At 47.3% G+C, this 6,213-nt stretch overlaps 1 protein-coding gene across 1 annotated transcript in view; it reads right to left on the bottom strand.

Moving 5' to 3' along the window:
• GPR143 (G protein-coupled receptor 143) overlaps window positions 1-6,213 on the bottom strand; it is a 38,559-nt gene that overhangs the window by 1,039 nt on the left and 31,307 nt on the right. The gene's annotated exons all lie outside the window — the stretch shown is intronic.

The raw sequence follows: 6,213 nt of genomic DNA, 5'->3' as shown, positions 1-6,213 counted from the left end.
GGGGGGGGGGGGGGGGGGGGGGGGGGGGGGGGCAGTGGGTGCCAATCAGGGAAATTACTCCCGCCAACAGCATAATCCCGAAGGTCTGTTGAACCATTGCCAGTAACACACCTTCCTTCAGAACCTGAGCGGATCCTTTGGAACAGACTTTACAGTTGTTCTTTCATTCCACAAGTATCCAGCCATGCGTGCTGTGCACCAGGTAGGTACAACCTAGAGGAACACTCACATGGAAGACACGAAGAAGGGCGGCCTTTTCACCCGTGCATGGGGCAAGGGACTGCCCTTCATGAGTATCTCCAAATGCCAAACTCCATCCACCAATGGGCCTTGCTGGTCACTGGAGTCTCCACTCACGTCACACTCTGTTCACTCACAACGCTCAGGCACACGGGCCTCTCACACTCCCAGCCCAGTTCTACCACAGGGCCTTTGCACATCACTTCTGCCTGTAAAGCTTTTCCAGATTTTCTCACGGCTCCCTTCTACAGTTCATTCAGATCTCAGTTCAAATGGCAGTGGTTGTTCAGCGGTAGGATTCTCGGCTTCCAGGTCTCAACTCAAGTGTTCCCTCATGCTCAGGGAGAAATCCAGGACACCCTATCTAAAGCCACGCACACACACACCAGTGGTCAGAGCTTCCTCCCGGGGCTGGATCAGGAGGAGTCTGGGAAAGCACGGGTCTGAGTATGTCAGACTCCGTGTCATGAGCACCACAAACACAGGGCAATGTAGAAGGCGGGTGGAAGGACTGATTATGGTCACGGAACCTACAGCTGGATCCTGAGAATTGGGGTCGCCAACAAGGATGGTGGGAGAAGACCCGCAGTCGGGGCAGGGAGCCTGCTCTTCCAGGAGACCAGGCACCAGCTGTGAAGGCTTCTAGAAGACACGTCTAAGACTGCACTGCTGCTGCAGGACCTGGTGACACTTCAAAAAGATTCGATTTTCACAGGGTCACCCCTTGTTTATGAGGACATCCTGAGCTCATGGGAACTTGTGTGTGACTTCTGTGGTCTTTTCAAAGACTCGGGGGGGGCTATCACATGGTGGCTTGTGATCAAGGTCTGGGCTGAGGACACTCCCCCCGTGACCTCACACTTTAGGGCATGCTCTGGATCCTGTGGCTTTTTAAGAGTTCCCGGTTCTTTCATCCTTCCCCTGGGGCTCCATGGAGAAAATGCATTTGTACCCTAACAGCTTTCTCAGATGCCAAAGGGCCAAGCCACCTGAGCCCAGCATAGCCTGCACTGACGTCGCTGTGGTCCCTGTGGTTGAGGGCCTGCCAGCAGGCCTGCATTCCCATGGGTTTTCTCTTCTGGTCTTAAAGGTCTCCATAGAAAGAGGGAATGTGCTGGCTGCGCAAGTCTCTGACATGATAATCCAATGAGGCCATTGGGGGATTTGTACTAATTCTCTGTTGGTCCAAAGTATGAATACCTGACGAGTGTCCCTGCAGGATATGCAGATGCCAGCAAGCTCATGATGCCTAAGGGCCAGCCCCCTTCCTAGTCCCTCTCTGACGAGCCCTGCCAGCCCAGGCAGGTTCTTGGGAACTTCCTGGCCCCACACAGATCCAAGATCTAGGAAAGCACACTGGGTGTCTCTTGCACCCTCACCTGTCGTTCCTGGATTCCTTAAAAGCCCTCGGTCCAAAAGCCCAATCCGTGGGCACCCATGAGCCGCAGAGAACATAGACACCTGGGCCTGGATCACCTTCAAGGTGTTGCCTTTGATCTAGGGAGGGCACGAGAGTGAGAGGCCTGGGGTATGTTCTCTTCCACACTTTCCCAGCAGCTGCCATCCACGGGGCCACCCAGTGTTACATTCAGGCGGGCAAGTGACAACAGGGAATGAAGGCTAAGATAAGGAATTGCGGTAGTGATAGGCAACTGTGGACAAAACAAGTGTGGAGGACACAAGGGAATATAGGAGAGAACAGAACTGTGGGAAAGAATGGGAATTCTGGAGAGAATGGGGAACTGTAGGAGAGAAATGGAATTGGGAGAGACAGAGTTGTGAGGGAGCATGAAAAACGAAGGGAGAGAATTGTGGCAAAAATGGAGTATTGTGGGGAAGAACAGAGAACTGTGGGGAAGAATAAAGAATGGTGGGAGAAGGAATTGTGGGGAAGAGCAGAGTACTTAAGAAGAAACAATTTTAGGAAAGACAGGGCATGGAGGAAAACAGCATTGTAGAAAAAGACAGATTTGTGAGAGACAATGAAGAATCCAGAATTGTGAGAGAAAGTGGAAGACTGTGGGAAAGGGAACTGAGAGAAGTAGACCGTAGAGAGTATGGAAAATTGTGGGAGAGACAAGGCACTGTAGGACAAAGGGGATTATGGGAGAGAAGGATTTGCACAAGAGACAGGAGACTATGGGTGAGACAAGGAATTACGGAAAAGGAAGGAAAATTGTGAGACAGAAATGGAATTATGTGAACAAAGGGATTACAGAGGAGAAAGGGGAATTGTGGGAAAAGAGGGATGATGAGAAAAATAGGGCACTGTGGGAAAAACAAAGATCATGGCAGTGAAAGGGGAATTGTGGGAATGATAAAAGATAACGAGAAAGGGGTATTAGGGAGAACAAAGGAAACTGTAGGAAAAAAATGTATTATGGGAGAGACAGGGACTAGTGAGAAAGGACAAGGGTGGGGGAGAATGAAGAATTGTGGGATAAACAGGCAGTATTTTTTTTTTTTTTGCTTAAATTTTTTTTTTTTAACATTTTATTTCACACAGAGAGCACACACAGGGGGAGCAGCAGAGGGAGAGGGAGAAGCAGACTCCCCACTGAGCAGGGAGCCCAACTCCCTGGACCCTGGGATCATGACCTGAGCCGAAAGCAGACGCTCAACCGACTGAGCCACCCAGGTGCCCTGCTAATGTTTATTTTTAAGTTTTTATTTAAATTCCAGTTAGTTAACACACACAGCATGGTATTAGTTTCAAATGTACAATCTAGTGATTGAACACTTCTATACAACACCTGGTGCTTATCACCACAAGCACCCTCCTTAATCCCCATCATTATTTAATCCATTTCCCTCCACCTCCCTGCTGGAAACCATCAGTTTGTTCTCTACAGTTAAGAGTCTGTATCTGGATTTCTCACTCTTATTTTTTACCTTTGCTTATTTGTTTTGTTTCTTAAATTCCAGATGAGCAAAGGAATGGATTGTGGGAGAGGCAGGGGTTTGTGGGAAGGGGAATGGATTGGGGGGGGGGGGGCATATGGTATTTGTCTTTCTCTATTTCATTTAGCATAATACTCTCTAGCTCCATCCATGTCGTTGCAAATGGCAAGATTTCATTTTTTTTTGAATAGTTGAGTAATACTCCATTGGATCTTCTTTATCCATTCATCAGTCAGTGGACACTTGGGCTGTTTCCGTGGTTTGGCTGTTGCAGATAATGCTGTTCTAAACGTCACGGTGCAAGTATCGCTCTGAATTAGTATTTTTGTATACTTTAGGTAAATACCTAGTAGTGCAATTGCTAGATTATAGGGTAGTTCTATTTTTAACTTTTGGGAAACCTCCATACTGAAAGACACTAATTTAAAAAATACTAATTTTCAAAGATATATGCACCCCTGTGTTTATTGTAACGTTATTTACAATAGCTAAATTATGGAAGCAACCCAACTATCCAACAATACTTGAATGGATAAAGAAGACGTGGTATATACATACAATGGAATATTATACAGCCATTAAGAGAGAATAAAATGTTACCATCTGCAACGAGAGAGAGAGTATAATGCTAAGTGAAATGAATCATGGAAAGACCAATAGCATGTGATTTCATTCATCGTGGAATTTAAGAAACAAAATAAACTAAGGAAAAAAAGAGACCAACAAAAACACCAGACTCTTTTTTTTTTTTTTTTTTTTTTTAAAGATTTTATTTATTTATTTGAGAGAGAGAATGAGATAGAGAGAGCACATGAGAGGGGGGAGGGTCAGAGGGAGAAGCAGACCCCCTGCTGAGCAAGGAGCCCGATATGGGACTCGATCCCGGGACTCCAGGATCATGACCCGAGCCGAAGGCAGTCGCCTAACCAACTGAGCCACCCAGGCGCCCAAAAACACCAGACTCTTAAATAGAAGGAACTAGTGGTCACCAGAGGTGAGGTGGGTGGGGGGATGGGTGAAGGAGATGAAGAGCACACTTACGAGCACTAAAGTTTAAAGTTGCCGAATTACTGTATTATACACCTTAAGCTAATACTGTGCAATATTTATGTTGCAATTTGAAAAATAATTAGAGCATTAAACAGAACTGTGGGAGAGAACAATAAATTGGGCAAAAACACAGGGTTATGGGAGGGCAAGAACCGTGTGAGAAAAGGGGAGTTGCAGGAAACTACAGAGAATTGTGGGAGACAGAGCCATGTGGGAATGACAAGAAGCTGAAGGGCAGAATTGTGGGATAGGAGAGGAATTGTGGGAGAGAGAGGGCACTGTGGGCAAGACAACATTGGAAAGAGAGTATCTGGGAAGAAATGAAATGGTGGGAACATGGGGCGATGGCAGAGAAAGAGGAGTTTTGGGAGAGGGCATTGCGGGAAAGACGAGATCATGGGCATGAGAAGAGTATTGTAAGGGACAGGAATTACGGGAGAGAATGCATTCTGGGACAGAGTACTAATTGTCTCTGTTGAGAGACAGAATGTGAAGATTTGCGAGAAAAATAAAGCATCAAAAACTCTGGAACAAAATGGGCAATTACTAGAAAGAAATAATTGTGAGAGCAACACGGCATTAAGGAAAAACAAATGATCACACACACACACACACACACACAAAACCAGAAAAACTGGGACAGAAAAAAAACTGGGAGAAATTATGAGAGACATGAATATGGGCAGTTGGAGAAAAAGCGGATTGTGGGAGAGTCAGGGGACTGTGGGAGAGATGGGGAAACTGGGAGGAATGGGTTACGGGAGAAGCAGGGAATGGTGAGAGAAGGAACGGGTTATGGGAGAGGCCTGGAATGGTGGAAGAAAAAACAGATTATGAAAGAGCCACGGCAATGGGGGAGAAGAAATGGATTGTGGGAGAGACAAGGGATTGTGGGAGAAGTGAGGAATGGTGGGAGAACAAGGGGATTGTGGGAGGGGTGGAGAATGGTGGCAGAAGCAATGGTTTATGGGAGACATGGGGCATGGTGGAAGTAGGGGGTTGTGAAAAATGGGAATGATAGAATAAATGGTTTACTGGAGATGGGGGACATGGTGAGAGAAGGAATGGATTGTGGGAGATGGGAACTGTGGCAGAAGAAATGGATTGTGGGAGAGGCAGGGGCTTGTGGGAAGGGGAATGGGTTGTGGGAGACGTGAGGCATGGTGGGAGAAGCAGGGAACTGTGGGAGAAGTGAAGAATGGTGGGAGAAGCAATGTTTATGGGCTACCCCAGGCATGGTGGGAAAAGTAGGGGATTGGGAGACATGTGGGGCATGGTGGGAGAAAGAATGGATTTCGGGAATAGATTGTGGGAGAGGCAGGGGTTTGTGGGAATGTGAATGGATTGTGGGAGAAGTGAGGAATGGTGGGAGAGGAAATGGTTTATGGCAGATGTGAGGCATGGTAGCGGAAAAAATGGACTCTGGGAGAAATGAAGAGTGGGGGAAGGAATAAACTGTGGGAGAGGTAGGGGATTGCGGGAGGAATGAGGAATGGTGGGAGAAGCAATGGTTCATGACAGATGTGATAAATAGGAGAAGCAATGGTTTATGGGATATGGGAGACATGGCAACCGAAGAAATGGATTGTGGGAGAGGCAGGGGATTGTGGGAAAGGTACTGTGGAAGAAGTGAGGAATGGTGGGAGAAGGAATGGATTGTGGGAATTGCGGGGCATGGTGGAAAAAGGAATGGATTGTGGGAGGGGTGAAGCATTGTGGGAGAAGCAGGGTCTTGTGGGAGAAGCAATGGTTTATGGGAGATGGGGTACATGGCGACTGAAGAAATGGATTGTGGGAGAAGCAGGGGATTGTGGGAAAGGGAATGGATTGTGGGAGAAGCGAGGCATGGTGGGAGAAGGAATGGATTGTGGGAGACGTGAGGAATGGTGGGAGAAGCAATGGTTTATGGGAGGTGTGGGGCATGGTGTTGAAGAAATGGATTATGGGAGACGTGAAGAATGGTGGGAGAAGGAAAGGATTGTGGGAGAGGCAGGGGATTGTGGGAAAGGTACTGTGGAAGAA

The sequence above is a fragment of the Neomonachus schauinslandi genome, chromosome X (genome assembly GCF_002201575.2).
Source record: "Neomonachus schauinslandi chromosome X, ASM220157v2, whole genome shotgun sequence".
Taxonomy (NCBI): Eukaryota; Metazoa; Chordata; class Mammalia; order Carnivora; family Phocidae; genus Neomonachus; species Neomonachus schauinslandi.
The sequence above is the reverse complement of the archived record's forward strand: the minus strand, read 5'-3'. Positions and strand labels throughout refer to the sequence as shown.